The sequence below is a fragment of the Pelodiscus sinensis genome, chromosome 32 (assembly GCF_052426305.1).
Source record: "Pelodiscus sinensis isolate ZL-2025 chromosome 32, ASM5242630v1, whole genome shotgun sequence".
NCBI classification, from domain to species: Eukaryota; Metazoa; Chordata; order Testudines; family Trionychidae; genus Pelodiscus; species Pelodiscus sinensis.
Genome location: NC_143083.1, coordinates 6,020,001 through 6,027,923, shown reverse-complemented (window position 1 = coordinate 6,027,923; position 7,923 = coordinate 6,020,001).

Here is a 7,923-nt window from a genome sequence, read left to right as displayed (position 1 = left end):
GTGGGGGTCACTGGAACCAAGCACTCCTTGGTTTGGAACCCAGGTCCTGCCCATGAGCTGCTATGGCAGCTGTCAGTCCCAGAGGTGGCCCTGGACCAGAGCAAGTGGGAGGGTCCCCAGCACCTGAACCATGGTCCTGCCAACCCCTAAAACCCCCAGTATTGCCCTGTCCCACCCCATGGTCCCCACATCACTCTTCCCCACCCCCCGCCCTGCAGCTCCAAGACTAGACAAGCTCCGGCCTGCCACCACGATTCTGGGCTGTATTAACAGGAGTGTGGTGAGAGACACGAGGAGTCGTTCTCCCGCCCTGCCCTGCGCTGACTAGGCCTCAGCTGGAGTGTGTCTAGACAACAGAGTTTTGTCGACAAAAGTGGACTTTTGTCGACAAAACTATACCTGCGTCCACACTACCACTGAGTTCTGTCGACATAACGTCGTCAGAACTCAGCAGTTTTGTCGACGAATGTAAACCTCATTTTACGAGGAATAACACCTTCTGTCGACAGAGTTTCTGTCGACAGAAGGTGTTATTGAATGGAAACTGTCCTTTGCATCCAGACTACCATGTCGACAAAAGCAGCTTGCTTTGTCGACAGAACTCAATGTAGTCTGGACGCGCTTTGGCGACAGAAGCCTGTAGTCTAGACGTACCCCTGGAGTCTATTTCAGGGAAGATGTGGAGAAATTGGAGAAGGTCCAGAGACGAGCAACAAGAACGATGAAAGGTCGAGAGAACAGGAGCCATGAGGCAAGGCTGAAGGAACTGGGCTTGTTTAGTTTGGAAAGAGAAGACTGAGAGGGGACATGCTCACAGCGCACAAGTACCTAAGAGGGTGTCACAAGGAGGAGGGAGAAAACTGGTTCTTCTTGGCCTCTGAGGGCAGGACAAGAAGCTGTGGGGTTAAACTGCAGCAAGGGAGATTTAGGTTGGACATTAGGAAAAACTTCCCGCCTGTCAGGGGGGACAAACACTGGAATAAATTGCCCAGGGAGACTGTGGAATCTCCATCCCTGGAGATATTGAAGAGCAGGTTGGACAGACGCCTGGCAGGGAGGATCTAGACGGGGCTTGGTCCTGCCGTGAGGGGACGGGACTCGGTGACCTCGCGAGGGCCCTTCCAGTTCCAGTGTGCTCTGATCTAGTGTTCAGTGACCTCTGAGGTCTCTTCGGATTCTAGGGCTCAGGGGAGCGAGCTGGGGTCCAGATGCTGAGGCTTTCCCTGCCCTGCCCACCCGCTTGGCACTGCCACTGGGGAGTGGGTGTGGGGCAATGGGCTGCCTGTGGCTCGTACTAGAGCTCCAGGCTTCCACCCCCTATGGCAGATGTCTGCGGGGGGGGGGGGCAGGCGCCCATTTCAGGGCTCCCCAATGGGCCAGGGTCCCGTGGGCCCATTGGAATCTGACAGTAGCTGGTCCCAGGGTGGTGCTCTGAGGGGCCGGTGGCAGGGCAGCCCCAGGAGCTGGGCCTGCCTTGTGGGGATCACGCTGGCTGAACCAGCCAGGTCCACGTAGGCCCCTGCCAGCCCGACGCGAGGTGGGCCAGGATTCCCGGGGGCCTGTCCTGCTGGCAGTTTGGCCCTTCTGCAGGGACCCCAAGGAGATGCCCGCAGTGCCCAGGAGCTGTTGTGATGCTGCTGTGGCCATGGGGCTGGCCCCGCTGGGGTCCCGATGCGGCACTGACTGTTCTCTCTTGCCCCTCGCCATCTGGCTCCCTCTCTCTGCTTGCCCCGGAGTCACCAGGGGCATCGCGCTGCCTGCATCTGTGGGGCCCAGCCGCCCTTGGAAGGAGACGAGGGGGCTGGACAGGCCTCCCGTGTGCGTAGGGGGTAGCCCAGTCTCCCCTCCCCCATGGGACATGTGGAGGAAGATGCACCAGGAGCCAAACCCCTCCCTGCAGCGCTCCAGGGGCCAGCGAGGGAGAGGGTGGCATGAGCTGGGACAGGCATTTGGGGTGATGGTGTAAAGGGGGCTCTGCCAGGTGCTGGGCCCCTGTGGGGTTCCCCCGGAGCTGAACAATGAGCCCAGGTTTGCTGAGCCCACTGGCGGCTGCGTAGGCGGCTCGGGGGGCGCGGCAGCCTGGCTGTGCCTTGGGCGGTGCTGCATGAGCCCTGGCCCCGTCACTGGCAGAGGCTGGGTGCACTGCTGCCCCATGGGTATCAGTGGCTTTCTGCTGAGTGCTGAGTCCGTGGGGTGGCCCCATAGGATCGGGGCCATTGCTCACCCCTGCCCCAGCCCGTGCGCTGCCGTCAGTCGCAGAGCGTCCTGCTTGGCCCCGTAGCTGGGCGTTCGCTCCGACTCCTGTCTGGGTCTGACTCATGACAGAGCTGTTTTTGGCAGCCAGATTGGAGCCAAGAGATGCTTCCAGGCCTCCTAATGCTCCTCGGCTGCTCTTCCTCCCTGCCCTTGGGAGGGCTCTGCCCAGCTGTCTGGATCGCACCAGCTCCATGGAGTGGACCCCGCCCCGTGGACAGCCTGGCCAAGCTGTTCTTGGCTGGTCCCTGCTGGCACGACGGAGCCGGAGCCCATCGTGTCCAGACATGGACTGGCTGAGTCACAGCCAGCGTGGGGCTGGGAGACAGTGGCAGGAGTCACCCGAACGCAAGCTGGGCCAAGCCCATCCCTGGGGCAAGCAGGCCTACCCCATTGGGTCACGAGAGCTGCACTGCTGGGGCTGAATACAGCTCTGAGCGTGGTCCCTGTCTGGCCCCGGCTAGACACCCCTTGGGCCTGGGCTCCCATCTCAGCTGTGGACAGGTGAGATGCCCACCTGCTGCCCTGGGGGTGCATCCATGCAGGTCACACACACTTCCCCCTGGAGCAGGGCAAGGCCAGGCGGGGCTAGAGCTTCAGTGCAAAGAGCTGGCACCAGGTTGGTTGCAATTTCTGGCACTGTCTAGGGGATTTGGGCACCTCCTCCTCTCCATTGTAATGGGGACCCAGGAGAGTTAGCCCCTCTGGTCTCAGCTGGGCTGAAAGGGGCGCTTTGTCCCGGCCAGCCCAGCCAGACGCCCATGGGAGTGAACGCACAGGCAGAGCCACAAGAGTGAGGGGGAAAAAAGTGAAGACGGCAACTGAGCCAAGGGTGCAGGGACATGGGAGTCACAAGGGTGCTGGGACATGGGAGTCACAAGGGTGCCGGGACATGGGAGTCACAAGGGTGCCGGGACGTGGGAGTCACACCTTGGTGCAACTCAGGGCCAAGCCAAACCCGTTGGAGCTGGGAAGGTGCTTCCTGTGTCAGGACAGACACGGAGGATCAGCAAAGCAGTGTGGTGACAAGTCTCCAGCAGCCAGCAGGGGGCGCTGTGACAGCTGCTGTGGAGACCTGCAGCAGCCAACAGTGTGGGCAGCTGGTTGAAGCACTGGCCTGACACAGTGGAGAACTGGGTTCTAGTCCCAGCTCTGTCACTGGCTTCTCTCTGCCTCAGTTTCCCAATATGCCACACAGGGATAAAGGCTCTGAGTCCTTTGCAGCGTGCTGGGAGAGGCACTGGTGCTAGGAATTACTCCAGTTCCCCTCACTGCTCACCCAAGCTCCAGGTACTCCCTAAACATGGGGTTGCCAGGTGTCCGGTTTCCAACTGGGCAGTCCAGTATTTGAGCTTTCTGTTCAGGAAACAAACGGAGACAATCAAACTGTCGGGTGAGTTCTAACTCAGACGGGATGTCGATTGCGCTGGAACGTCAAGTGTGTCCGGTACTTTTGTTGAAACCATCTGGCAACCCTACCTGAGCAGCAGCGCCCAAGTGGGGCCATGGCTCCAGCCACCCATCCAGCCAGTTCCTAGGGAGCCAGGTATGGCCTCCTGCTGCCCACAGGACACGCCTTGGCGACAGCGAAAGTGAAGGCCTAGCCCCCCTCCCCAAAAGTCACCTTGGTGGATCTGCAGGACTCTGTTTTGTGCCACCCAGGGCTGGTCTCAGACCCAGGTCCGGCATGTAGGCCAGGCAGGCGAAAGAACGCGGCAGTTTTTTCGACTGTGGAAAACCTCGTTTTACGAGGAAGAACGCCTTTTTTCGAAAGTGCTCGTTTGAAACACGCCTCTATGTATCGCAAACTGGGCTTTTTCGAACGTACTCTAGAACGTTGTAGTCTAGACGCTCTTCTTCAAAAGAGGCTTGCAGTCTAGATGTAGCCACTGAGAAACAGCCTCCCCCCTCAAAACCCCATACCCTCTCTGGCCTGGCCCCCAAGCGAGATGGGACACTCGGGGCTTCCTCCAGGGTTGCATTAATATTTTGGGGGCCTGGGGCTAGTGGATTTTGTGGTGCCCCATAGGCTCCAGTGTGGGGCCAAAAATGAGGGGTTCAGTGGGTGTTAGAGAGCAGCCTGAGGTGGAGGTGCAGGGTCCAGATGGGAGGTAGGGGGCAGCAAGGGGCTGAGGGTTTGGGGTATGGGCGGGAGGTAGGGGGCAGGAAGGGGCTGGGGGTTCGGGGTGTGGGCGGGAGGTAGGGGGCGGGAAGGGGCTGGGGGTTCGGGGTGTAGGCGGGAGGTAGGGGCAGGGAGGGGCTGGGGGTTCGGGGTGTGGGCGGGAGGTAGGTGGTGGGAAGGGGCTGGGGGTTCGGGGTGTGGGCGGGACGTAGGGGTGGGAAGGGGCTGGGGGTTCGGGATGTGGGCGGGAGGTAGGGGTGGGAAGGGGTTGGGGGTTCGGGGTGTGGGCGGGAAGGGGATGGGGGTTCGGGGTGTGGGCGAGAGGTAGGTGGTGGGAAGGGGCTGGGGTTTGGGGTGTGGGCGAGAGGTAGGTGGTGGGAAGGGGCTGGGGGTTCGGGGTGTGGGCGAGAGGTAGGTGGTGGGAAGGGGCTGGGGGTTCGGGGTGTGGGCGGGAGGTAGGGGCGGGAAGGGGCTGGGGGTTCGGGGTGTGGGCGAGAGGTAGGTGGTGGGAAGGGGCTGGGGGTTCGGGGTGTGGGTGGGAGGTAGGGGCGGGAAGGGGTTGGGGGTTCGGGGTGTGGGCGGGAAGGGGCTGGGGGTTCAGGGTGTAGGTGGGAGGTAGGGGAGGGAAGGGGTTGGAGGTTCGGGGTGTGGGCGGGAAGGGGCTGGGGGTTCGGGGTGTGGGCGGGAGGTAGGGGGCGGGAAGGGGCTGGGGGTTCGGGGTGTAGGCGGGAGGTAGGGGCAGGGAGGGGCTGGGGGTTCGGGGTGTGGGCGGGAGGTAGGTGGTGGGAAGGGGCTGGGGGTTCGGGGTGTGGGCGGGACGTAGGGGTGGGAAGGGGCTGGGGGTTCGGGATGTGGGCGGGAGGTAGGGGTGGGAAGGGGTTGGGGGTTCGGGGTGTGGGCGGGAAGGGGCTGGGGGTTCGGGGTGTGGGCGAGAGGTAGGTGGTGGGAAGGGGCTGGGGTTTGGGGTGTGGGCGAGAAGTAGGTGGTGGGAAGGGGCTGGGGGTTCGGGGTGTGGGCGAGAGGTAGGTGGTGGGAAGGGGTTGGGGGTTCGGGGTGTGGGCGGGAAGGGGCTGGGGGTTCAGGGTGTAGGTGGGAGGTAGGGGAGGGAAGGGGTTGGAGGTTCGGGGTGTGGGCGGGAAGGGGCTGGGGGTTCGGGGTGTGGGCGGGACGTAGGGGCGGGAAGGGGCTGTTTGGCGTGGGACAAAGGTGTCAGGGGGCTTCCCTGTGTGGTTGTTCTCCAGCTGGGGAGGGTCGCTGAGGCTCCGAGATTCGCCGTGGGGCTGGGGCTCCAGTCCCGCTTGCCCTGCCGCGGGCGAGGGGAGATCTGAGCCTTGCCAGGGGCTGGATCACGGAGAGCCAGGCCTAGGTTGCCCACCCCCGCTCAAGGTGCAGGGGGTGCTGGCCATGGCTCCCGAGGGGCTGGGGGGCTGTGCAAAGTGGCCACTTGGTCTCTGGGCCTTGCATTAGTGGTAGAAGCCGGCCCCAGAGCCTCAGAGCGGCCAGGCTGGGTCAGAGCAAGGGCCGTCCTGGCTGCCGGCAGTGCCCCAGGGAGGGACTCGTCAGGCGCTCCCTCCTGTCGCCCAGCCCCAGCAGTTTGAGTCCTAGAGACACCGGGAGCCTGGTGTTGCCTCCTGAGCAGCCTGGCGACTGGCCATCGACGGGCCGATCTGCCATGAGCGGATTCTTTTCTGAACCGACATGCGGTCCTGGCCCCTGCAGCCCCCGGCGAGGAGCCCCACAGAGGGGCCGATGGCAACGTGCCTCCTGCCCCTCGCGCTCAGACTGGCTGCGGCTCAGGGGGGCCGATGACACCGGCAGTGGGTCGGAGCCGCAGGGCAGTGGAAGGCTGGCGGGCCGGCCTGGCCCCGGGGTGCGGGTGGTGCTGTCTACACTGCAGGAAGTCCGAGGGAGAGCACCCTTCCTCCCGCTTCCCTGGCGCCTTACAAGGGGGGCTGCGGAGTCCTCCAGCTCAACAGCGGGTCAGCTGTTCTGAGACAGCGCTGCCCCCAGAGACTTGGCCACAGGGAGGCCAGGCCATTTGGTTACAGGGTGCCAGCCCCTCCCTGGGGCGGGAACTCTGGGTCCCAGGGCTCCAGGTGGAACAAGGGTTACACCCGGCCCTGGAGCCAGCAGCTGAGGCAGACACAGCCAGTCAGGGCACAGTATAAACAGGGGCTCCCGGCACAGGAGAGAGACTCTTGCTCCACTGTGGGCCGTCCAGACGCATTCCCACTGGGGCTTAGCCCCAAATGCTCCGGTGCCGGAGAGGGGCTGGATTCTCCTGCGTGTGCCATTTTCAAGTCAAAAGCTGGGGCCTTTGCGGAAGGCTGCATTAGTCAGCCCCAGGGCTCAAAGCAAGGGGCAGGTGGTAGCCAGATTAGGTAGGTGCTCGTGCTCCCGTCTGGCCTTAACCTCTAGGGAGCTGTCTGTGGGTTTCTGCCCTATGGGTGAGGCCGGGGGACCATGGACTCCAAGTTACTCTGATTCGTGGACCCTTTTGCGGTGGGGGAGGGGAAGTGCTTGTTTTTTGGTGCATTTCTGAACAGAATGTTTTCTTCCGGACAAATGGGACTGGTTGAGGGCAGTGTCTCTTCACCAGCCCCTCGGGTACGTTTGTATCTCACATCATGGTACAAGAAGTGAGTGATGCAGGCTTGGGGCTGGCTGGTCCTTTGTCCTCCGCAGGTTCTCTGGAGCAGACTTCTGTCTCTAGACTTCCTAGCACATAAGGAGCCCTCTGCCAAACGGCTGCTCCACAGACTGTTCTGTGCCAGGCAACTTCCGCTACGGAGTCCAGGAGACCCTGAAAGTTCCTGGACCCAAAGTGATTTAGTCTACAAACTCTGCTGGCTGTCCTGAGGCATGTGTTCGTGGGGCGGATTCATTCTATAATTAAACTTACTGCGCTGTTGATCCTGTCTGCCAGGACCTCTCACCTGCCATCGTTTCAGAGCAAATAGCTCCAGCTTTACCAGAAACAGCCTCTTGTAATGCTAAGGGACCAAAAAAAAAAAAAAGTCAAGTATCTTGCCTTGGCGTCTAGGAGGTAGGACTTTACAGGTAAGCAACAAACGCAGCCTTCTGACTTTTCCATGCTCTTAGCCTGAGACTCCCCTGCTGAACATGAGCCAGGAATTGCGGGTGCCAGGCCTCTACGCATGATGCCAGGAGCTGAGGACGGAGGGTTTCAAACAGGAGAGCAGGGTTTTTGGTAGTTTTGAATAGTGTTAGACTAAGCGTTTGTGAGGAGACTAACCATCGATTTATTGCCCTCTTACTCAAACTTGAATTTCTCATTTTTGAAACAGCATTTTCTAACCGGAATTTCTTGTTTCCATTTTGTGGCAGGGTTACTTTCAGTCGCTCAGCTTGAGTTACATGGTGGCATTGAAAAATATTTTAAAATGTTAAAAAAAATAATTTTGGAATAGTTTCCATTTTAAAAATGAAACTTACAAAATTGAAAAATGAAAACTTACATTTTCATTACAAATTAACAGAAAAATCACAGAAACCTTTAAAAGGGAGAGTTTTTCACACCACGTTTT